Raw genomic sequence first — 26,355 nt, forward strand, 5'->3', positions numbered from 1 at the left:
TCCAGAGAGAACTGCTACACAGAAATGCTGCTTTACTTTATTACTTTTTCAGACTGCATTTCAAATTCCTGCTCCTGGCAGTGGTTCTATTCTAATTGTACGTAACGGTTCACAGAAGCAGCTAAAAACCTCGACAAGGCACAAGTAGAAAATAAACACACACCTAGAGCCAGCGTTCTGATAGTGGCTGTCAGAAGAGCTTCAGCACTCAAGCAAGAGGCGTCAGTTCTTTGTTTTCGTTTAAATTAGTTTGTAGGGATGTATGAAAGCAGTCCAAGTTCGTGGAAAGGAAGGAGGAGAAAGCATATTTAATATCTAGCTGTTACCTCTCTCAGTACTGGTCTGCTTAGGAGGTAATCCCAGCCTGTCCTTCAGAGACTTGGAAACTCGAACTGCAAAACAGAAAAAGAACGAATTAGGGAGGCTGCATAATGTCAACTTCAGGTTCACATTTCAAAACAAGACAGGAAAGGTAACTTTGAATCCCAGTGATTACGACCTCAGCCAACATGCAAAAAGAAACATCACTGGAAAAGGACAAACAGAAAGACTAAATACGAAACCCAGGAATCCAATCCAGATGCCCGTTTAGTACCTGTCTCTCTCTTGGGTGCTTTGTCAGCATTTCCCGGAGCCTCTACCTTCTTCCCCAGCCTTTCAGCAAGGCTGCGCTTCACTGGAAGGCTGCTTACATCATCTTCAGAGAAAACAAGGAATATTGTAAGAACTTTTCTTTGCAGGAAGGTTTGAGAACAGTCAACAATAAGCTTCTCTTTTTCAAGCGTATTTTCATAGAATTGCCTTTCAGCTGCTAAATGATTTATTTATTTATTTATTTGCCATTTCTGCCGTCAACACAGATCTCCACTGCAATGTATTTTCCTTTCATACATCACAAATACTCTTTAATGCAGTCATATATAGAAGGCAGCACCTACGTAACAGCTCGTAAAAAGTTCTTACCCGTGGAGGCTTTCCGTTTTCCTTGTCTATCAGCAAGATCTACTCGAACCACAGGTTCCTCCCCTAAAACAAAAGGGAATTTTTTTTTCTATTTCACAGAAACCAGTAGCCAACAGAAATATTATCCTGTTAGCCCATGTCCAAAAAACCCCAGTCAGACACTCTTTTGACAGCTAAACCACATAAACTCATATTTTAACTATAATTAACATGGAAAAAAAATATTAATAGTCTCAGTGCTTGCTTCAAATTCCAGCTGAGATAGTGGAGAGTGAATCTGAGTCTGCTTGACACCTATACTTTGTGCAGAACAAAGCTGCATAAGCAAGCAGAATATTCTTAGGTGCAAATGCTGAGAAATATTCCTTTCTAAGGTGAATGTCTACGAGTAAAAGTACTTCCACACTTTTTTCCCTTTAAAAGGCATTTGCACAGCTCTAAACAATTTATTCACAAACTCCTGTCATACTGTGTCCACACCTGCCACTGTACGCCTCTTTAATGCTTCAGAAATTGCTTCTTATATAGCACTGGCTTCTACAGCTCGCTCTTCTCGTTACTCTTCTGGTTTTCAGTTACCCCCCTATTGGCATACTGACACTTTTTTTTTTCTCTCCTGCCACTGCACTTAACCTGAGCACCAAATCTTTCCAGTACAACCAGGGACTTTAAGCATAAAAGCACGTTTTGAACAGAAGGCAGCACCAGAAGGCTAACATGGGTGAATTGTTTTAATTATTGCTTAACCCTCCAGTTTAGGAGTAATGAAATCAAAACAAAAGCATTCATTATTACCTTTCTTGGAAGACACTGTCACAGTTCTCACCACTGTCCGGACGTTTTCCTCTTCTGGAGCAGGAAAAATCAAAGAATCAACGGGACGAAGAGAAGATCTTGAAGAACCTTCTGTTCAGAGCAACCAAAACGTAAGGAAGTTTACCCAACATAAAAAACTATCACAAAGAACAAAAAACTTTAAATGATTTGTTACTGTCAAAAATACAGCAAGCAGAGCATGTAAAGAAGAGAGGTGACTAATTTGCCTCTGGTTGCCCTTTGAACTCCCATTTAGAATACCAGCTGGCTGAGAATCAGGTTGCTTTATGCCCCCAGCTAAAAATGGAAGTCTGTCCCTCAAGCAGCTCCCAGTCACCATCACCTGCCGTGAACAGGATAAGAAAGTAGGCAATATTAACTCACCACCGTGTCTCTTATTTTTTTCCTTCATCTTCTGCCATTTGATTTCCTCAAGTGTTTTTATTCCAAAATTCAGATTGCCCTCTGAAAACAGGAAACAGTTCATGAGACAGGCTTAGAGGCACTCACTGAGGACCACAGGTCCTCAGGCTTCTTAGCGCTCAGGAACTTTCTGAAGTATTTCGAATAAAGCCTGTCAACACTCCTCACAAGTGAAAGAGCCATAGAACCAATGGCATTTTGCCCCTCCTTTCATCCTTCAGGGTTCAAAATGTAGTTTTAATTTTAATCCATTTACACGATATTAGATCCACATTTTAATCCATTTACACGATATTAGATCCCTCTATCGTTAGATATGGCTTATCAACAGTGGTTGCAAGGCTGCACGTGCAGCCATTTAAACTCCATGCTGTGGCCCTGTTTTGTTCTCCAAAAGTAAAGAAAAGGAGTTCACCTTTCTGACCCAATGGGCACATGATGGTATTAATGGCAGAAATGAGATCATGGAAATAACCGACTCCATTCAGCACCCCTACATTTTGTTGTGTTTTTACACCACGCTGCTTTTGACTTAACTGTCAAGTTCTTCTGATTTATCCTACTAAGGTGCTGGCATACCTTGTTTAGTAGTAGTAGAACTGCCTTTCCGAGTGGAAATCACCCATAATCCATTTTTGCCTTCCGCAGCTGGATGCTGGACGGGAGTTTTAGTTTCTTCTCCTTCCTCAGAAAGTTGGTCTGAAGGGGAAAAATCGATTCAGTTATGCATAGACCAGGTTGGTCATGATTACGTAGCTCATGCAGTGACACTTCAGCCCATGGTTCATATAAAAAACTTTGTTGCTGTTTTGTTTTTTTTGTTTGTTTGTTTGTTTGTTTTTAAACAGCTACACTGACCTGATGAACTCCTAAGTAGAATACACTAGGACAAAACATCTAGGACTCTAGATTCTCTCTGCAGCTTTAACTACTACACAACACATTGCTCTTCAGACAGAAAAAAGAAATTTCCTTCCTAGTTTCACATAGAACTTTACACAAAAGACCAGCTAAAGCCAGGAGTGGTTCTAAGCTTTCCTCCAACGTTTCAGCTTCTGTCCACTGACTGCCAGACAAAGCCACCAGTGACCTGGCCAGACTGCCTGCCCTATCGCTAGTCAGACCTCAGGTCATCTGTGATTTATACATTCATTTACAGCACAGATTCCTTCAAGAACCAAAGATTTAACACATTCATTTACAGCACAAATTCCTTCAAGAACCAAAGATTTAACACATTCATTTACAGCACAAATTCCTTCAAGAACCAAAGATTTAACACATTCATTTACAGCACAAATTCCTTCAAGAACCAAAGATTTACACAATCATTTACAGCACAAATTCCTTCCAAGAACCAAAACATGCTCACCATCATCATCTTCATCATCATCTGCAGCATTGATTACAACTGGAGGGTGTGTAGGGCTTGGGACATTTTCAGAGTTTTCCACTTTCGTCACCCCCTTAGCTGTGGAGAGGGATTTGACTGGACAGAAAGTTTGTTTTGCTGCAGTGACATCTGAGCCACTTTCAGATCATTGTCCGCGCACTCAGGCGGACTTGGCAGTGTAGCTAGAGGAAGAGGAGGATCATCGGTAATATGGCAGTTTAAAACTTTGACCACAATGCAAAGAGATGGTAGCAAAGGCAGATAACCCGCACAGACAACGAATTCAGCATCTCCTTTTGCCCATCCCATCACTGCTTACACCGTGAACAATGATTTCCCTTCCAACAACAACACATCTCCCTACCACCCAGCAAAAGAGGAAACAACAGGAAGCAAACTGCAAGGCAAACATCACACAAAGCAAAGAGAAGCTGAGCACGAAAGCAGAAAACAAACACCAGCAGTACACTCGGTGCAGCACACCTATGACTGCAGACCTTTTCCTGCACTCACAAATGAACAGTTACCTGATGCCCCCTACAGGATTGGCACCCACTAAGTACTACTCAAAATTAATTCTTCAGCGCTTAAAGAAAAAGGACCTAAACTCACTCTTGCTTGGTGGTAAGAACTGTCCATCGATGTAACGTCCCTTTGCATGATGAAAAGCACAGTTGGCTTTCTGACAGCCTCCCGGCTGGTTCTCCCAGTAGCAAGGAATCTCACTGCGCTTTTTCTGAAGACAGAAAGAAAGAAAAGCTCGTGATAACATGCACCTGAGGCTTGCAAAGAGATGCACAGCTCCAGATCGTGACAGCTGTCACAACACAGTGCTGAAACATCATTCCAAAGGTCAGTTTCTCAGTTAAGTGTAGTATTTCTGGGCATATTCACAAAGTTTGCATAAGCTGTAACCACTATGCACATTTAGTTTGGTCATCACTCAGTTTGAGAAGACAGGCACTCTCAGACATCCGTTGAGGGTGGCTTAAACTAATACACCTAGGATTATACTAGGATTATTCAGAGGGAAAAAGAACATCTGAAATTGCCTAGGCTAACCCTGTCTAGAACTACTTCTTGGACACTTAGTTCTGCTGCACCTTTAACTTTCCCCACTTCCTACCCCAGGCAGCTACAACAGCGTTATCTGAAGGACTGTGGGTCAGAAGACACCTGATAGTTCATTATCAAGCCTGCTCCCATGAGGATAGAACAGCCTGTTTATTACCCCCCTGCTCCAGCAGGTTTTAGCAGTCTATTTAACAGCTATTCTGCATCTCTTGAGAAAACTCTCAGCATCTAATAAAAAAAAAATAAACAAATATCTTGCTAAGACATACCTAAGGCATTGATTTTATTTCCCTCTGCTTCCTCCCACCCCCTCTCTTGGTAACAGAAACCAGTATGATTTTGAAGCAAACAAATCTATCCTGCAAAAGCACAATCAGTACACCTACGGCACTGAAAAATGCTTTTGTGGATTTATTTTGAGAACACATTGTTAGGCACTCACGTCAATTTCCATGTGTCTGAATCGGCAGACATTCCTGAAACAACGACCCTCCTGCCACAGCTTGCAGACCGTCTCATTGCCCAGAGCAGCTTCGCAGTGGCGGTAGGCACATTTGTCTCCCTGGAACCAAAAGGAAACCAACAAGGAAAATAGAGTACAGCCTCAAAAATGGCCATGCTGCTGCCTAATGGTGCTACAACTGAATTCACAATCTATCTGGTTCTCAAGTTAACCAAAGACCAGTGTGCTTCCTCCTCCTAATCTACTCCTTCCTGAAAAAAAGGGGGAAAAAAAGCAAAGCAAAGGAAAGCCAGCCATACCTTGCTACAGGTAGAATAGAAATAGAAGTTGCAATCGTCTCCTTGTTTAGACATGCCAACGAGTTCTGCTAACAAGCTCGGGTTCTCTCCACAGGGACTTCCTCTGCTCTTGGAGAGAGCTGTCTTCACCCTTGCTTGGGCTGAAAGTCTTCTACTGGCTTGTGATCGGTGAAATCTTCTTTTTAAAAGTAACCCGAAAGAAAGTAACAAGTGAAAAATAATGAGGAACGAACATTTTTCCAGCTTTCTTCAGTTAATCAAATCAAGTTATCAGTCTCTCAAAGAGAGCAAAGCCTTGAAATCAGCTGTTACATGAACTAACTAAATATTAAAGTTCTGTAAAGCTGCCAGGAGCTTTGTCAGCAAGCGTTCTCTTCCACGTCCTCAATAATATGACCTGGAGCACATCTGGAAGCCTGAAAACGGAGTCACTCCTTAAAAAACCACCTGATGATACATGCAAGTCAATAATCAACTATGGCTACAAATAACTTCTCTAGAACACAGTTAGGACGCATTAAACAGCACGTTCCAGGCACTGTGGGTCTTCGATTTCACCTACCTGGACAACCTCAGCAAAGTTATCGATCTTCAAAGGCTTCCAGTTAACTGCTCCTGTAGGCCGAACCAAGACTGAATCCGTGAATTAATAATAAAGGGGTAGGAAGAATTTTCCTCCTCACTTTGCCAAGGGAACCTCTCATCCACAATTCAAACATAGGATGCGCTTTTAAACAGCTTATAACTAAGAGAGGAAGCAAGTCCATTTGAATGCTCTCTCAGACTGGACGCAGCCAGGGTTAGTTAGCTCTTCAAAAAAATAAAAACCAAAAAGCAAAACAAAACAAAAACAAAAAAAAACAGCGCATTTAGAGATGAACGCGTGATTCAAAGTGGCTGCAAAAATGAGGCTCCATCTTCCACAGCCGGACAATTTAACTTTTTTTTTTTTTTTTTTTTAATTTAAAATTCAGCATGTTCCAATCTCTGGTCTTCAAGATTTCTTCACCTATTAAGAAAACACAAAAACCTTTCCCCGTCTTTATTGCCTGTACAGCAAAAAACATACCAGTGCATCTAAAGCCACAGATGTGCATACGCATACACACATTTGTGTTTATACACACACGAGGAGGGAGTGAGAGAAAGTTAGCGAGAGCGACAGTGAAAATCAGAATTTTTGCCTTTTCGACACAGAGAGCGCGTAAAAATTCTCTCATTTTGAGGGAACTAGAAAAAAATGGAGGCTCTACAAAAGATTTTGATGAGTATGCCTTCGAGGCCGATGCTTTGTAACATGAGGGATCTGGGGGCCAGCACACAAATATGCATACGGATGTACATGCATACAGGATAAACATATCTATGCACACAAGCGTGCACAGTATATGTTGTATGATCTCCATATCGAGAACAACTCGTAGCCCTGATCAGACACGTAGAGTTGCAATCAATTAACAGCAGCAAGACAGCAGATCAAGGGTACAGCAAGCTTTGAGAGGCAGGGGAATGCTCACTTTGCCAGTGGCATGGCTGCATGATACCAAGGATTTTGGATTACTTTGATTTTTTGGAAGCAATTTGGTTTTTCTTTCTGCGCTGTAGCAAATACCACAGGTTTGCCATCACGTGCTGTTCCCTAATCCATATATCCATCATCATCCATTGCTGCAGGATCATGAAAGGTTAGAGAAGACGACTTAGGTCCAATTTAACAGCCAATGAGTTTTCGATGAGCAGAGCTGCAACACATTTTATTTAGCCACAAGCATTTTCTTTTCTTTTTTTCTGATATGAAGCTAGAAATTTTGATTTATTTTTTTTTTAAAGACACTAAATGTCACAAAACCTGCAACCAGACCAGATAAAGTTCAAATTAGAGTGATTCTGAATCCTTTCAATAAAACGCTGCACATTTCTGTGCAAATTATTTCTGACTCTTCTGGACAAAAGTGGATGAAATAGTTCTTACAAATTCATAAAAAAAAAGGTTGGAAGCTTTTACTCACACAAACACTAGTGAATTTTCCAGGAAATATTTTTTTGGCAGGGAATTTTCCCAAATCTAAAATAAAGAGAGGAAAAGTTGGGTTCTCATATTAGTTACTGCTTTTGACTGCTGGACAAAGGGAATAAAAACAGTAGTTAAGTGCAAGGTTTCCTTCTCTTCTTTAGTATGGATAGGAATCGTCACTTCGGACCTTTAGCACCTTCAGAAACACACCCAGTGCCATGCAGGTTCCTCTGCAGCTACTTCTAACAATTACTGGTGCTCCTTAGCATGGAAGTTTGACTCAAAACTCTCTCCAGATTTAGCTCTTTTGACTGCCCAAGGAGCTCATCATTTTGCTTGTTGCCTTCCATTTTCCTGAACAGACCGGGAACGCTGTTCAGAATCTGAATGGATCTGGTCCATTCAGATTGGAAAGCTGAATGGACCAGATCAGAAGCTTTTTTTTTTTTTTTTTAAACTGACATCTGCCAACATAGCAATCCAAGCGCTGAACCAACTGAAGTTGCCCCTGAAAGCCTGAATAAAAGTGAGTAACTGGTGCACTCAGCAGGTCTGTAATAGAAGTCGGTTTGATTTTTCGATTTCTTTTGTTTTTGCTCCAGGGTGCTGGTAAAATTTTTGCATTAAGAGATTTTGAACCTTTTGTACCAAAGAATTAGAGATGCGCTACAGTGCCAGTAGCTGGGGGTCTGGAAATACACACCAACAAGTGTCATAAGCTTTGCCTTTGCTGAAGGAAGATGAATAGTACAAAGAAAATCTGTCTAGTTTGTTTTACAGGCTTGTCTTTCTCAGTACGGAACAAACTGACCTCCCTGGTTGAACTTTGCAGTGCCTATTCTGCCTTTGTCCTGCAGAGAAGAGCAAGAAAGGAACAAATCTATTTTTGCACCCCAAAAACGCATTAGAGGAGGATTATCACACCCACCTAAGGGTACTTCCTTGTTTGTTTATAAAGCACAAAGCATTTCTCTTGGACAGTCTCTGTTGCTGGCCTCTTTTGTGCCTTCCATTTATAATAAAGATATTAAGATGCTTACCCCTTGCTTGTTTTTTTTTTGTTTGTTTGTTTGTTTGTTTTTTTAAAGAACAGTGGAAGTGGAGAGTCGGATGACAAGCAAGAACAAACACTAGAAACTCCTTGTTCTGCCCCTGCTTTTTAATCACCCAGCATCACCCCGGCTGCAAAACAGCCTCTGCTGATTTACCTGCTTGTTAAAGCACCCCACAGGCTGCAAGTGCGCTGTGCTAGGTGTCAAGTTATATTTAACGGTGCACACGTAACCATTCATCTTCCCACAGTCGAAGCACAGAACAGCCTCTTGCTAACAGAACTCATCCCTGCTGCTGCAAGAAACCTCAAGGCCTGCAGGAAAACCTCAAGCTAAGAGTTCCAAAGCAAAAGCAGAAAACGCATCATTTGTACTCTTTCTATTTGAGGGAATTCTAGCTGCTAAACGCTGCCTACATCTGAGGGCACGTTCTGAGGCTGCCGGGAAGGACACTCAACACCCACTGACAGCAGGAGTGCAAAGATGCCAGCCAAGAAGGCAAAGGTTAGAGCTGAACGCTGCCTCAGCTTCCTCCAGCAGCCAGCTGGGGGTCACCTGTCAACACGCTCTCTGAGACTCGGAGCCCCGAGTTACCGCAGCCGCCACGTACAGCTGCTCCTTGCTGGCCCAAACTATTTGAAGAGTCTTCAAACTTCAGGGACCTGTTTTACGACAGCCTCAAGATCAAATTCATCTGTTCCTGAAGGCGCTGATCGTCCTGCTGTTTCTGTAGCTGTCAAAGAACAATCCTGAACCGAGGCACTCGTCTGATCAGACAGTGCTTCGGCACAGATTTGTCTTTAGCTTGACACATCAAGGTGAAGAGGAATCGATTCTTGCAAGCAACCTCTCAAGCAGGGATCTAATAAGGTGACCAAAACGACAGATCTGTTGTGCAGATCTGAGCACGTCACTCTGCAGGGAATCACTTTCAAGCCTAAGATGTTTCACCCATCTCCCTGCCCCAGAGCGACACAAGGAAAGCTCTTAAGTAATTGCTAACCTCTTCTCAGTGCTCACGAGTCCCAAATCACTAATTTTACAATATATAAACCATGGCAGCTGGCACCTAGATGGCACACGGTGACACTGCACACGTTGGCAGTGTCGTCAGGAGCTGGAAAGTCAGGGGTGAGGGGGTTAAGGGAAAACCACACATCAGTTTAGCAACTTGGCTCCCGTAGGATACTTCCTACGGCAGGGGTTTTAGCAAAGTCCCTCCCTCAGAGGGACCTGCTGGCTAATTAAAACGGGACTTCTGCTGGAGCAGTCAGAAGGCAGCAGGGTATCAGGAGATATCCAGTGGGCATCACTGTCAGTCTGTGGCAGTTTGGGGTCCAGGTATCAGTGGTTATGCGTGGTTTTCTCTGCTTCACTTTCTCCAAAGCTGTGAAAAAATAGTTCTTTTACAGCACTGTACAGTCACACGTTATGGATGGAACCAGCTGCATCAACTTCCAGTACGACGGTGTTGGAAAAAGGTGCCTTTGGTGGTCAGGAGCACAACAGCTCTGGTGAGGTGTTATTTAAGTGTGTTCTTACATCTGAGTTTCCTCATAGCAGTATGTAGCTGAGGGGGTCCAGGTTTCCCAGGTAAGATTGATGGTTTTTCTCCTACCAAGCACCAGCTCAGTATACAAAGCTCTGTTAATAACACCCAAGCGTGTAGATGTTAAACTGAAACTGCTTTTAAACCTATTTGTTGTTACGAAAATAGCTTAATACACCATCTTCACAGGGTAAAAATTCACATGGAAGGACAGAAAAACCCAGAAGCGCTTCCTGAGCTTCAGTTTACCAACAGCACCATCGGATTTAGATCCTGGCTGCCAGGCCAGGATGCAGGGTCTGTAAGCATTGCTGCGATGTGCAAGTGCCAAGGCAGGTTTCTGGCCTGCCCTGAATAAAATACCTTTTTTTTTTTAATACAAACAGCGTGCCAGGTACGCTGTAATGCCAATGTGCCAGCTCAATAGAGGATGTCAAACAACAGAGGCGTTTATCCTAATTTCTGGCATGAAAACACTTTTAACAGCATTCTTTTCATGAAGAAACCCCTCTCTATCTTCTCCAATGCTCCAGGATCTGCTGCAGCTGCAGCAGCCGCGCTGGTACAACCCACATCTTTGCCAAATCTTTTCCATAATTGTGCTTTACCTCGGCAATGTTGAGGTTACTCCTCTTCCTCCTCCAGCTGAGGAAGCAGCTCGCTGGCTCTGCCACACCACAGGTGCGGAAGCGAAAGCTGGGAACACAGGAGTCAAACTCTCAGTGCTCACGAAGCCACCAGGGCAGAGGGCTGACCCAGAGGCACCCCAGATCCGCTCTCCCTCCCCGCTGCGAGGCTCGCAGCAGCCCCGACCCGAAGCGCACACAATGCTTCGCATGGTGATGTCACCGCTGATTCTGAGTCCCCACGTGAGGATCTGCCTCACCACTCTCAACGTTGGTGTTTTTTTTTTTGTTTGTTTGTTTGTTTTTTTTTCTTTTAAACATTCTCAGCTTATGGGAAACCATCAGGTAAACCACAGATCGCTAGGGAAGAAGGCCCACACGAGGGAAGTCCGTGCTTTTCTTCCAGGCAGTGGCACGTGCTTTAACACGCCGCGTTCGACAAAGCAGCTCTCCCCGTTTTGCTCAGTGGCAACAGGCACGACTGCAACGCACACAGCTGTAGGCAGCACCTGCAGGTCCCAAACCCTTAACCCGTTTTTAGAGAGCACCAATTTTTTAAGTAGTGCTTTTCCCTTAATCCATGACCCCTTCTTTCCTTTATTTCTATCGGGTGGCTCTCCTCCATTTTCCTCCTCAGTGTCTGAGCAGACACTGGGAATCGTTTCCGGAGGAAGGGCACTGCTGAAGCTCCTCCATCTACTCTCCGAGAAAAGAGAGTATGTTAAAGAATACATCTTTCCTTTCTTTTCCCTTTTTTAAATACAATTTCTGAAATCAACGCTGCGGCCTGGCAGCAAATACCTACGGGACTAAAGATGATTCCTCATCCTCACTGTAACGTTGTAGTTAACCTCCCAACGAACCCATCTCCCCAGGAAGCGGCCATTTGAGATGGGAAGGGGCAGAGCAAGAGGAAGCTCTCCTTAGCCTAGCTCTTCCCCCAACACCACCTCGCCACCCAGCACCAAATTCAATTCACCTGCTCCGCCCGATCACTCGAACGGGCGTCCGACGCTGGCACACGCCGCAGCGGTGGTTCTGACGTGCCTTAAATCACCTCTCCGCAGAATATCTCGGGTCTGTATGCTCAAATAACGCAGTATTTGAGAAATACCGCCCAGAGCTCACACTCTGAGTGCAGCCCAACAGCACCGAAGCACCGGTAGGCTAAACATTCCGAACCTGGCAACAAGGCTGACCCAAGCAACAGCACGGAACCCTTCTGCACCTTCAGCGTGGACATCAGCGTAAGGAAATACAGACCTCCTCGATCCAAATTTTAAGCAAGAAACGCAAAAGGTCACCCAACCGGCTTGTTTTCAGCAAGCTAAAGGAGAAATTAAGGCGACAACCGGGTGCATCCAGAGTTAGTCAGATCCTGAAGGCAGTTCCTTGGGGGAACGGAGGAGCAACGCGCCAGATGAGGGCTGCCTTACAGCGCACCCCTTAGAGGCACTGCTACGGAAGGAAGGCAGAAGGTTGGAACTCGAAAGAACTCGCAAGGCGCCCGTTAAGGGGGAAATCTTTCATTTTTTTCGCAGCAGAACCTCCCCTCTCCCTCCCCCCCCTCCCCCCATGAAGGCAGACCGGGGACTCTTTGCTTCCTTAGGGAGAGGGCAGGGACGGGGCAGGGTGGTGGGACAGATGGCCAGAGGGTCAGATGGACGGACAGACAGACAGCCGGACAGAGGGCCCAGCAAGGCCTGACGAAGGGCTCAGGAGCGGTAGGGAAGGGCAGGGCGAGGGGAAGGGCGGCCCCGGGCCTGACAGGAGACCTTGGGCCTAACCCCGGGCAGCAGCTCCGCGTCTCACAGGGCCCAGAAGGGGCTGATACAGGGGGAGGGAACACCCCAGCCCCCAGCCCTGCCTCCAGGCCCTGCGGCCTTCACCTCCCCCCCTCCCCTAAGGGCACCCCGACCCACAGGGCCTGCGACACGGCCTGCTCCCCCTCAGGGCAGCAGAGGGGAGCCCGGCCGGGCAGGAGGCCTTTCCCCTGCCCCCCGCTGGTCTATGAAGGGCTCTAGTTACCGGCGAGCAGGGATTTTTACTGATCCTGGCCGGACAACAAAGACTACTTATTAGAGAAGTACAATTCTTTTTTTCCTTGTGATAACTTTTCTTGACCAAACAACACGATTGTGAATGAGGGAAATGAAAGATGTAACATGGGGACGTGCGGATACTCACGATGATGCAGCCTTCTATCCGCATGTTCGCTGCGCTGCTGGGATAGCAGCTGCGGGAGCCTGGCAGCAGAGGGCAGTGAAGCCAAGCAGCTGGGATCCGTCTCTGGGGAAGGGGGCACTGAGAAAGCGCTTGCAAACGGGGCACAAGCCCTCAGCCTCTGGAGGCGGCGCCTGTCAGGCGTGAAGGAAAGGGATCCCTTCTGGGAAGATGCTGTGGGCTTGCTGAGGCTCGAAGAACAGACGGTGCTGGCTGCTAACAGCGTGCTGCAGCAGCGGCAAGACAGAGCCGTGGTGGTTTTCCTCAGCTGGGCAGCTGAGCTCCAGCACAAGCGCTCTCTCCCTGCCCCTCCTCCAACGCCAAGGGGAGAAAAGAGGCTGGCAAGGGCTCAAGGGCTGCCAGAAGGACAGGGAGATCACTCCACAAGGAGCGTCACGGGCAAAGCAGGCTCAGCACAGCCTGTTCCAGTCCAGCCCGGGGCCTGCTCCTGCGGGGGCTCTCCACAGGCCGCGGCCTCCTCCAGGCCACAGCCACCTGCTCCACCGGGGGCTCCTCCACCCGCAGGGGGGCTGCAGCGTGGAGATCTGCTCCACGGGGGACCCATGGGCTGCAGGGGGACAGCCTGCTCCACCAGGGGCCTCTCCCTGCACAGGCCGCAGGGGAACTGCTGCTGTGAGCCTGGAGCACCTCCTGCCTCCTGCTGCACGGACCTTGGGGGCTGCACAGAGCTTTCTCACTCCTCCCTGAGCCAGACGCTGCTGGGCAGCAGCTTTTGTTCCCTTTCTTAGATGCAAGATCTTCTTAAATTCAGTCCAGCCAAGTAGGAAAAGTAAATGTGGACAGCTGTATCTTGGCAAAGAAGATAGTAGGGAGCAAGGAGGTTCAGCAGTCAAGATGGAATGTGATGCCATGAGGCTTACAGGCTAGTAATGTTCTAGTGAAACCCAGCCTTCCTAAAGAAACCTGCCTGACTACTTGATGTGAATAACAGACTCTGTTCAGCTCTTTCCTAACATAGAAACGGTGCTGACTGCTTCTTCAGAGTAACAGAAGTTCGTGATACTACTGAAATAGTTGTGGTTCAGATGTAGATCTGATTTCTCCTAAGCACACTGAATTCACAGCTGTTGATCCTCCAGAGGAGGCTTTGCAATTGAACACCTGGAGAATAGGTAAATTTCCCGCTGTTGTTCTCCTCTCCTCTTGTTTTGTTTTGTTTTGTTTTGTTCCTAGTAGCATAGGCTTAAGACTCTGAAGAAACAAGCTGCTTTTTTTCATTTCCAGCACTGGCTGTTTCTCCTGAGCCCCGCCTTCTATTTTTGCAGTCATAGGATATGTGGATGTAAATTCGTGGAGAGAGGTAGAAAACTCTTTCAACTGGTGTTTTTTCGGCTATGTGGGGAGAACAAATAGAGTGGCTTTGAATATTCTGGCTCTTATTCAGAGCAGCATGTGGAGGGAGACAGATGCGTTTGCTTTTTTAGTGCAATGGCTTCAGAAGCAAGAGGGGAAAAAGCACTTTCTCTGGGAGCTGAAGAAGGTGTCCTAATCACAGGAGAGGTTTCTAAATGGCATATCTTTGCGAGGGTTCCTGTAGTTCGGAGGTTTTTGTTTGTTTGTTCGACGTTGGAAGGTTTTACTCTTAATATTCATGTCCTTCAGCAGAAGTGAGAAATGTGATTTTATTTTGTGCAGTGTCGTGGACCCTCCGAAATCTCCTGGGAATGATGAATACCTTGCCCAGTACCAATGTGATGACCGTGGAGACAAGGAGAAAGCAAGAAGATCAAAAGAACGTGACCTCATTTCAAAAGAAACCGTTTTGTACGGCAAAGAGTCTTGTGAGCCTGGTGAGAAATTGCGGCATACTTCCTCTCTCAAGTCTGACACTGAATGTAGCTCTAAAAACCTTTCCTCCTCAGCTGTTACAGAGAGATGCCAAGATACAAAGGACAAGACTAAAACCACTGAGAAAGAGCATTACGAATGCAAGAGGGAACATGCTCCTAGTGAAGAGAAGGAGAGTCAAAAAGCAGGTCCTTCCAGCAAGAGAAGGGTAAAGTTGAATACAAAGAATACAAACTTGAGCTCCTGATTGGCTTCATGCTGAACTCTGTGCTGTTCTTGTCCTAATCTTGGTCTCTCCATAGATAATATGGTTTAAATCCAAATAGAATCGTGCGATGAGGAAGATCTCACTGCAACAAATTCAACATCTAAAATCAAAGTTGACATTTTCCGTGATTTTCTTCCTGAGCAGAAGTGTGCAGTACTCCTTTTATATTAACGTAGAGATTATTTCAAACAGTCTTGAAGTGCTTGATGACTTAACAGTCTGCAGATTTATTATCAAATCAAAAAAACCCCGACTTGGTAGACTATTTTTTTCCCAGTTTTGAATGACCACTAGGAAGAAGGTTATTCCGGCATCAAAAAAGTCATGTGGAATGTAACAAAATTTACTGAACCAGTAAGTAAAACTTATATTTTTCTATTAGTTCCATTGTTGCAACTCTTCAGACGCTTATGGATGGCATAGATAACAGAGGGGAGATCGTGGTAATCGGAGCTACCAACAGACTGGATTCTACAGATCCTGCTTTACGAAGACCAGGATGCTTTGGCAGACAGTTCCTCTTCAGCTTGCCAAATTAAGAGGTGAGAACTTAAATTCAACGTTAGTGCTACCATGGCAAAGTCCAACTTTATAGGAAAAAAAAATAATTGACAACTTGAACAAAAGAGTGACACGTGGAGACACTGCGTTGTTCCATGGAGGGCAAATCTGGTACTGGATATATATGGTCAGGATGATACCACCAAGTAGTTAGTTCTATAATCAAACCTTTCATTCCCAAAGTTGTACCTGTTTGCTTAATTATTTAGTCCACTTGGGCGCTTTCATCATGAAGTTGTGTTTTTGGTCTCAATCCTTCACTTATGAGTGAATAGGGGACGTGTTTGCATTTGATTGTGCCCCGGATCAGTGGTAGTAGTTTGAGTCATAATTCTTTTCTTCTTTATAGTAATTGTAGCAATTGGAAGCATTGTGCCAGAAGTGCTTTCTGTGAATTTACTGACTGGAAAGCAAATGTGATGAAGTAATGAGACTGTCCCAATGAAAGCTTGCTAAGTTTTAGAGAAGTTTTTTGGACAGCAAAGAAATGTTTCTGGATAAATTTTTCATTACAGTATTTTCCTCTGGGTCCTTAGGTCTCGTAGTTTGGAAACTTGTTATTGAAGCTATAAATGCCTTTTCTTTCATTGTAGGTTCCTATAAAAAGTTCAGTATAACAAATAAGAAATATTCAATTTCCTGGTTGAAAATGCAGAGTGTATATTAAATAACTGTAAAATACTTGAAAGTTGAGCAAGTAAGAAAAGTGTATTAATAGATGAGGGGTTTTGAGGGAGGACTGTTTTTTTTTGTCTGTTTGTTTGCCTTTTGGTTTGTTTGTTTCTTGTTGGTATTTTTAAGGAAAACTTGGGACAAGCTAAAATGCAATGATTTTGCTTCCAGGCTAGAAAAGAAATTTTCAAGATTCATACTTGTGACTGGACCCCTCAGCCACCGGACATGTTGCATGATGAACTAGCTGAGAAATGCATTGGTAAGACTGAAACAGAAACGGATTCTTGCTTGTGACCAAGTTGTAAAGAACCTAGCTTGTACCAGGCAGTACCCATGCTCTTGTGCCTTGCTGCACAACTAGTCAACGAGGCAGCTGGCACACCTTCATAGCAATCTGAGTGAGATGCTTTCATCTATTTACTCTTTGTTATCGTTCCTCTTGTTGTCTGAGAACATTAAATGGTTCTGGGGCATCTTCCTCGAGAGTATAGTTTTTGATGAGGAGTCTGCTTCAGCTGCATAAGCGCAGGATATCAGGCAGTGAGCAACATGAAACTTCCCTGCAGAGCGGTAGCACTTTGAATTCCCTGTTAAGCTGTTTGGTTTTGGCATTACAAATTCTTTAAATGTTGCATGTTGTAAACCTGGGCCTTGACCGATGTAACGTTTGATTTTTGTTTGTTAGGATACTGTGGTGCAGATATCAAATCTTTATGTACTGAAGCTGCGCTGTGCTCTCTACGCCGATGCTATCCTCAGATTTATGCAAGTAGGGAGAAGTTGCTACTAGACGTTAATTCTATTAAAATAAAAGCAAAGGACTTTTTCATGGCTATGAAGAAGGTTGTTCCAGCTTCAAACCGGATCAAGGCTTCACCCGTATAAGCACTATCACCCATTTTCAAGCCACTTTTTCAAAGATCAGTAGAGAATATTTTACAAGTTGTGCAGAAGATCTTCCCGCATGCACAGCTTGCACTAAAGGAGGACCGACAGCAAGGTATAACCACAGCATCCACTTCTTTATAATTCTGCTAAAGCAAAAACTTGCGGTTTGTGCAATCAACTTAAACCTTTCAGACATAATAGTGGTAGAATTTTATTATTTCCATGTGCATGTCTTTTTTTTGGGCAAGTCTGGAATACAACGCATAGGTTTTATTGTGGATTTGAAACTGAAATGCCAAATGGAAGCTCTGAATGACTCAATACACAGTAAAGGACGATGCGTTCTCTACTGAAGCATCCTGCTTCTGACGGCAGCTAAGATAATTAGCATTTGTAGAGGTTGACTTGAGGTTTGAAGTATAAGGCACCTATTTTTCTTTAAAAAATCAAAACTCAGATCTTTGGAGGGGAAGCATTTCTAGGTCAATGTTTCTAATTCCTTTCTGAAGAATGTCAGGACCAGGATACAAGTATAACTGGTCTAAGCTAAATATTGTTTTAGCTATCATCATTTTTAACCAGTCTCCTAATTTAAATGTTTGTGGATCGTACTATACACGTGAGATCAATTAGCATTGATATTTACTAGATGAATGGAATTCTGTGGCCATCACATCCTTTATCCCCGTGCTTTCATTGTGGGAACCTCTTCCAGAAAGAAATGGTCTTGTTTGTTTTTGTTTTATTTTAGCTATTTAGCAACTCCAGAAATTGTTCGTAATCTTCTTTATTCTAAGGGGGAGAAAAAAATCACCAAGAGTAGCGTACCTTACACGTACACATCAGTGGGACTTAGTACAGCTTTGTAGGGCCTTGTGCCATCTCCTTAGATCTGTGGTGGGCTGAACTCTAGGAAATAGCTTTCAGTGTGTGCTCTCAAATGAAGAAAGGGTTTTGGCACTGATTTAGAAGCTGTATTAATGGAAGAGAAAGAGACAAAGGCTATTCAGGAAAGTTAACAAACCTCTTTTGCCTTTCAGAGCATTTCAATCCTATTTTACAAGATGATATGTTTGGCAGTGATGACGTTGCATCCTTGGTTTCTGGAGATGAATTAAAAGATGGAATGCCTAACGGACCAGAGAAAAAATGCCTCTGTTTCAGCAGGTAAAGAAAGATAGATCCCTGTTACGTTTAAATTCTCAGGTCTGCTGAGTCTTTGTAAACAGTTCCAGCTGTTAAAAGTGCGAGGGGTGGTAGACGAAGGGGCAACATCAAGTTTGTGTGTTGAGGGGGTGCTTGGTATTCACAAGAAGAAAGGGTGGAGGGACTAAAGTTGTAATGAAGTTGCTCTGAATGACCAAATTGAAAAGCCCAGGCTTCTCTTCGTAAGCCAAAGTGATCCGTAGACTACCAGAACACGTTGACTTAATCCATGGCATTCTTTGAAAGACTCAAGACCACATAAATGTGCTGTCTGTCCTTTTAGCTAAAAATACCCCAGCTTTATGGGTTTGTGTTGCCACCTTTTGCCCTTCTGTTTTCCAGGATTGTTAAACCAGTAGTGAATTATGTAGCAGAAAGAAAACCGAGAAAGGGCTTGTTAAAACACCTTGAGAAAAAATTGAATGGTGTCTTTATTTGTTAAGCCACCAAGTTGTGTTAATCTTGTGATATTTTAGTATGGAAGTCATGCAAGCCCACAGTTGGAAAGTTAGATCATGTTGTCACAGCTGGATCGGTTATTTTTCTCAGTTTCTATTGCTGTGCTGTCCAGAAGATTTTCTGTGCTTTAGAGCAAGGCTAAGTCTCTAGCATCTTTGATTTAAGCCAGCAGAGGTACAGCCTGATTGTAGTGGGGAAACAAATGCTCCTCACCAATTTATTTTTAAATAAAAATAAATTTATAATAAAGTAAATAATAAATATATAATAAATAATAAATTTATAATAAAGTAAAGCAAGATTGCAGGGATATTAATTTGCAGTCTTGGTTTAGTAAAGAATAGGAAACACAAGGGAAGAAGGTGAAACAATTGGAATGACTGAATAACTTAACTGGAAATCTTACATGTATTTAATGTACTGCTGCCATTTGGATTATTTGGGGAGGGAAAAGAAAGTCTATAGGAAAATTACTTGGAACATCTGTGTGTCTATTCAGCACCTCATTTATAAACTTGTTTTCTTAACTCCTGTTCTAGGAGTGCTTTCTGTGAACCAACATCATGCCAGCCCCGTCTGCTAATAGTAGGAAAAGAGGGGTACGGCCAGGTTTCTTACGTGGCACCCGCGGTGTTGCACGCTTTGGAGAAGTTTCCCGTTCACACCCTGGACCTTTCTGTTCTGCTTACAAACGTTGCATCGCCAGAAGAAATCTGCGGACAGGTACCTTTTTTTCTTTTTCTTCTCATCGGATTCACTGACTGTATGTAAAGGATCAATGGAGTTGCAAGTAAGGTGAACAAAATTCATTGGTAATGGAGGTGGCCTTGTTTTAATGTGCTGGGATGTTTGCTTCTGTCTGAAAATCCCCTTTTGTTTTAGACAGCACCACAAACAATCTGGATGTTGTACATGTCGACATTTTCCATACCCAGTTTTACAGTGAGGCTGTTGCTAGCAGCTCAGGAAGCTGGGCGGTGTTGCTAATGAACATCTCTTTGTGGAAAGAAATGCTGCTCATGTCACTGGGATCCAGAAAGTAGTTCTCATTGCCTCCTAAGACTGTGTGCTCCCAGTAGATGGCTCTGTATCAGACTGCATGTCGGCTACTTTTTGTAGCCTTCTTCTAAATTATATTAGTAAGGCAACCAAGGTTTGGGGCTTCTGTTTATTTTGTTTTCGCACGGACGTACACAACTTGTGCTGTTGCAGTATGTGCACTAAAAGCATTAACATTCAGAAAACACTTCATTTGCACGGTGATGTGGTTTTAACTAGAAAAAATGAACAGATTTGGTGTTTTTACTTTTAGGCAGGAAATCCATTTTCTTGTTTGGCATCACTACCTTAAAATATTTTTACCTTTAGTGGAAACATTTGAGAGCCATATGTTGCGAGGACATTTGTTGTCGACGGAAGGAAGACACAGACGCTCAATATGAGTGATCAGTGAACTTCGATTTATTGGATAGCTCAGTCGTCTTTTATCTATTTCAATATAATTAGCTCATACATATTGCAAAAGCTAAGCTCATGATTGGTTAGTGCATTTCTCTATTCTATCAGCTAGTTTCCCACCAAAGTAACACAGTTAGTACTTTCCCAGCATACCAACAGATATCATGTTCTTGTACCTGAAACCTCCCTGAAACCTCCCTAAAACCTCCCAGAACTTACATTCCTTCCCAGGCCGCATTCACGTATTTTCTCAGGCTTATTTACGTACTTTCTCAGGCTCATTTGAGCTGTGTTCGATACTTTGTTAACTTGCGGCCTCCTAGCTGTGCAATGTTCACATGGCCTACTTCGCTTAACCATTCCTCCACAGCCATACAAGTAAGGACAGACATGTTACACGACTGAATACTGATGTGTCCCTTAAGAGGGACATTTCCTTTCTTTGTTATGCGATGATTGTGGCTGTGGCCATATAGCTACGGTGTCTAGCCACTGCCTGAATATATCCTTCCCATCTTCTGACTAGAGTTCTCGGAATACTGATAATCTGAAAGGGTGCACAGAGAAATTCCTTATGTGAAAGGATGCTTGCCACTCTGTTCACGCAGTTTCATTTCATGGGGCAGTCAGATGGCTATGTAGCTATGTATTAAGAGGTTCTTGTACGTGTTTTAGTTTTCTTACCCAAGCTTTCCTTTTCACTAGCTGATCCGAAATGCTCAGAAGACAGCACCAAGCACAATTTATGTCCCAGATATCCATTTATGGTGGGACAACGCTGGACCTGCCTTGAAACTTACTTTTCTAACTCTACTACGTAACATTCCAGCATTTTCGCCAGTTTTGCTGCTTGCTACGTCTGATGTACGTCACTCAGATCTCCCAGAAGAGGTATTTGTCAATACTTTTCTTACTATTTCTTCAGTGTCTTGTAATTTATATATGCTTTCAGCATCAAAATGCTGTGCTTTCTTAAATGCATGCTGTTATTACTCAGGCACCCTAACAAATCACTTAAAATTTGCTTAGAGAAAAAGAATACTGTGAAAGCATCTGCTTCAGGTTTTTTCTGAGTCAAGCAAGTGACTTTCACCCCCTTCTCACACATGCAAATAATAAATTAATACAATAATTCTGGTGGCTACAAAGTGGTTCAGTCAAGAATATGAAGTGCTTGAAATGACAAGAGGATGTTCTTACTGAAGAGATTTCTTCTGACAGTCTGCCATTCCATGCTATGTTGGGTAAACTGCTAATAATGCAATTTAGTAGAGAATTGAAACACTTTGATTAAAAAAATAAATAAATAAATCAGTTTCTTTCTTCATATAGGCCAAAGCTTTCCAAGCTGGAAAGCTGAGTTCCAATTTCTGCTAAAGTAACTTTGGAATCGAATTCTAGTTGTATTCCTAAATAAACTGTAGTAAAAGTACGTGCAGAACTTCATTGACTTCTGAGAGTTTACATTAAGGGAAGGTGCCCAAAACAGGACCACGCTGTTGTCATTCTGATGATTTGGTCTCAGTCATTGGGGGAAGAGAACGGGTCTTACCTAGACGTGTTTATTATCAACTGCTTTGAAAGTGCTTCAGTTCCCACAGAAGTTTTTGTACAGGCTGTAAATTCCTTCTAAAATAAGTAGTGAAATTCCTTACCTACCTTTTAATACTAGAACTTGAAAATGGAGGAAGACGTAGAGGTACTAGCTACTTCAGACACCTTTTGGGAGAGAAATAAAAACTCAGCAAAAAGCCCTCACTTGTCTGCTGAAGCCTTTCTCTTCCCTCTATAGCCATAAAGGTTCTAAGTAAAGGCTGCAGCAAGGCAAGTAAATACAAAGGAGGCGCTGTTGGATGTGGTGAAAGCCATTACTTTATCAGTGTAGCGTACAATCCCTTCACCGAGCATTAATTCTATAGGTGATTCTTAAAGGTGATATTTGAATTTGCTGTGCCAGCCTGTGAAAATGTAGCCTTTTAAGGCCAGGAAGATAACTTTTTTCAGTTTGTGTTCTTCAGGTTATTATTAATTTGAAAAGGTACTCGTCTTTTTGGAATAGAAGATGAGTTTTTTGTGGCCTTAAATCTGAAATGTCTCTCGTCCTTCTGCTTTAGATCCAAAAATTATTTAATAAGGAATTTGGAGAAGTGTGCAATATTGAGTTGCCTGGTAGGGCAGAGAGAGCATCTTTTTTTGAGGACCTAATTCTAAATGAAGTGGCTAAGCCTCCTGTAAAGAAAAGAGGTGAGGAGGATATGAGAAGTACATCTAAAACTTTCCTATCGAAGTTACTAGCTCGTTGGGCTTTGCTTTGGTGGTCATTTTCTGTCAGTAATTTGTCATATGCTTGTATTTGAGTACTGTAAATTGGCTAATTTTTCCTGATTAATTGAAGTTGATTGGACATTGGAAGTCGTGCCTGTAGCACCACCAGCTGAGCCTCAGAAGCCACAAGAATGATCCCCACAAAAGTAGGGATGTTGGAGGAGGAAGAGGAGGATACCTTGCGTGACCTTAGAATTTTCTTGAGGGACGTTACTCACAGACTTGCCACTGACAGACGTTTCAGGGAATTTGCAAAGCCCGTTGACCCACAGAAGGTAAAGTAGTGCTGATCTGTGTGTGTCTGTAACTTCTCAGTGTTCGTATTTCTCAGCATTTTGGGTGAGGTTCAACTTTGTTTTTAGGGCTGCACTGTAAGGATTTTGCAAGAAGCAGAGGCAGTGCTTTTACTTCTGCTGACTCTCAAATGTCTCTTATGGGATTATTCGCTGAAAGCCCTGGTTTCATTCTAAAAAGCCAGTCCAAATGCCAACACAGTTTCCTCGTGAAAAGGCTTTGATATGTAGGCGTGTCACAGCACTGAAAAGCACAGAGATCTTTCCTTATAATTGCAAACAGTATTTACAGGACTACTTTAATGAAGTCTGAAGCCCTTTATTGGACTGTCAGTTCCTGTGGGAACAGGAATAAGAGCAGCAGTTTGTAAAAATAAGTTTTGAGATCCTGTTCTCTGTTTCATCTGGAACTCCTCAATAGGAATCAACCATAAGTGCAGTGTGTTTTCTTTTTCCTCCAATTGGCTGCTTAGATGCCTTTTTCTCCTTAATTTATGAGATAAGCCTAAACTAGGGGCGTATATTTCAAAGACAGATGTAACTTGAATATACCTGCGGATCAGCAAAGTCCTCTTCTTGTGGGCATTCACTGGCTTTTCTTCCCCTTTTCTCCTAGGTTCTTGAGCTGTGAAAAATCTAGACAGATACATATGTCCTCATCTGAACTGGTCATTAGTCTCCTCTTCTGGTCTGAGGGAAGAAATGAGCACCTCAGGGCCCAGTTATCTCATTCTAAAGTAGATGCCTGCAATAGGTACTTCACAGGTGCAATTCATGCACCTTTTCCTCAATGTCGACAACGAAGAGAATGCCGGATGGCTTGCTCAGCTTTCACTGTTGTGATTTTCTGAAGCAAAGTGAAATGAATCTCCCACCCTTAGTGTTTCTTCTCTACCATGCATGTGCTTCTGACCTCCCTACTTCTTGTTGTCCTCTCCTAGCCGCTCTAATGAAAAATGAAAGAGCCCTTCCATTTTTGAGAAGCAAACTGATTAATTTCAGCAACTTCTGATGCATCGCAAATGTTCAGGGTTTTTAGGAAGTCGTTTATTTAAAGTTTTCAGAATAATTTTGGTAGACAGTGTGCAAGGTTATGAAAACCTCTGAATGCTTGTATTTGATCTGCAGGTACCTGACTATGCCACAAGGATTAAAGAGCCGATGGATCTTTCAACAGTTCTGACTCAAATTGACTCGTGCCAGTACCTTGCTGCAGGAGACTAGCCGAAGGACATCGATCTAATCTGTAACAATGCCTTAGAGTACTACCCGGATCAAAGATCTACAGGTGAGGATGTGCTTTTTAGCCCTAGTTTAAAAAATCTGTCAAATGTATAGATGGAGAAATGCTGTGTGCGGACAATAGACTTCGGATGGATTAGATGATTTTGGACGTCCAGACTGTAAATATTTTATCATTTTGCTACTTGGGCATGGAATTGTGATATAAGTGTTCCCAAGGAACTAGTGCTTTTGTTTTAATTAACTTCGATGTTGTTATGCTGAAAATATTCACTGAGAGAACCTTTCGGAACCAACCTATGAAGAAAGCAATTTTTTTCTGTGATCAAAACAGTTTCATTGGTTGGTAGACAACATTCAGTTAAAGTCTGTAAAATTTCAGATCGTCACAGCGCCTATGTTTTGCAAGACACTGCATATTCAATGGTGAGGAACGAAACGGATACAGAGTTTGGACGACTTTGTGAACAAATTAAAGAATCTCGTGAGAAAAGAGGTACGTGGTTTAACGCTAAGGATTTGAAGACTTGTCTCTGCATTTGTAACTGAAAATGCACGACGAAGATCTTTGGTATCTATTCTTTCTTGCAAGGTCGCACCTCTGCAGCGTGTGCTCCATGCGACAGCTCCAAGTCACCACAGCAGAACCCTGCTACTGAAGACGAGAAACCAGATGAAGAGAGTAATGAAAATGAGGAGATGCCAGCGGCACCTGTAGATGCCAGTACACCCATTTCTAATGGCAAGTTGCATTTTATTCAGCTGCTCTTGTCGTTAATACCTTCTCTGTTCTTGAGGCGCAACAGGTGTCTCTGATGCCTGGCTCTTTATGGCAGAGGTAGTTTGTTTTCAAATTGACTTCCAAATGGGAGAGAGAAATCCAGAGGTCATTCATTCAATATAGCGATGAATTAAAGTTCAAAGAAAGTTGGTTCATTTGATGTACTCTTACTGGAACTTCATTTTGTAAACAGAACGACCCCCCACTCAAGAATATCACAGCTTCCCTCCCATACTAAAAATGATAGTACTCACCCTTGTAGGAGCAGCAATGTGAAGAAGGTCAAGGGCAGTAAGAAGGGTTCAAAGCTTTGATATAACAAGCCTTACACTTTTTTTGACAGAGCTCCTAATAAGCATCTTTAGCAAGGTCTGGAGATGGGAGAAAAACTCAAACTAGATTTTAATTCTAGGATGTATAATGTCAAGCTTGACTGTTCCTCTGAACAGTCAATTGAATTTATTTTTTTTTAATTTAAATTAATTAGTTTAGTTTTTTTAATTTAAATTCAATTGAATTTAAAGTTTTGAATTTAAATTCCAATTGAATTTATTGAAAAAAATTCCAATTGAATTTAAAGTTTTTGTTGTTGTTTTTCACGAAACACTAAGTTTATGTGAAAGGTTTTGCTGCAATATCTTTTTGCCAAGGATATTAAGCTTAAGTTATCCACAAGAAAATGGTGGGGAGAGGGAAGCTTTAGTTTTGAAAGCTTTTTTTTTTTTTTTTTTTTTTTTTTCTCTCCAGGTTTTTCTTGAGCACAGCAGCGTTTCAGTGTCTGCCTGCCATTAGTTGCCCCACTACCAAGTCAGGAGGGTCAATTAAACTTGCGTGAGGCAGAATTTCTTTATCTGAATCTACGTGGTTCACATAAATATATTCTTGTTTCCTTCTTTCCCTAGGATTATTCTTCTCCCAGTATTGAATGTTTCAACGGACACCGTTTAAGATCAATGAGCAAAAGCATCCTGCGGTGTTCAGTCTCCAGCTTTGAAGAAAGTATGGCGATACTGAGGGGAAATGTCAAGAGGAGATGCTTTTCAAGGTACTGTATTTCTATATGTTCAATCTCTGTTCGATTTGTAGATTGAAAAGCAAGAGAGAAAGCATGTGCAGTGAGTTGTGGCCTGATAAACCTCCGGCTAAAATCAGCAGAGGCCTATGAGCATGCTGATGGTGTACCAGTACCTTAAAACTAGAGTCCCTCTTCTCAGTGAAAGTCTCCCGCTTTTCTAAAAAAAACTGTTTTTTTTTCCCAACCCCTTTGAGGTGTTGTTGTGGTTTAACCCGGCCGGCAGCTAAACATCACACAGCCCTTCTGCAACCCTCCCACCTCCCTCTCTGGAATGGGGGAGAGAAATGGGAAAGTGAAGCCCACGAGTTGAGATAAAGACAGTTTATTAAGACAGGAAAATAATAATGATGATGATGATGATAGTACTGCTACTAGTAATGTGTACAAAACAAGTGATGTACAATGCAGTTGCTCACTACC

At 42.9% G+C, this 26,355-nt stretch overlaps 1 pseudogene across 1 annotated transcript; it reads left to right on the forward strand.

The window, feature by feature from the left end:
- Positions 1 to 1,099: 1,099 nt before the first annotated feature.
- Positions 1,100 to 24,175, forward strand: LOC309890820 (ATPase family AAA domain-containing protein 2-like; annotated as a pseudogene). Its single transcript has 8 exons — positions 1,100 to 1,116; positions 15,355 to 15,514; positions 16,377 to 16,467; positions 16,894 to 17,114; positions 19,323 to 19,430; positions 20,943 to 21,080; positions 22,706 to 22,819; positions 23,966 to 24,175. The product of its transcript is annotated as an ATPase family AAA domain-containing protein 2-like (transcript).
- Positions 24,176 to 26,355: the final 2,180 nt, after the last annotated feature.

This window comes from Aythya marila (assembly GCF_965140915.1).
Source record: "Aythya marila genome assembly, contig: HAP1_HAP1_SCAFFOLD_261, whole genome shotgun sequence".
NCBI lineage: Eukaryota > Metazoa > Chordata > Aves > Anseriformes > Anatidae > Aythya > Aythya marila.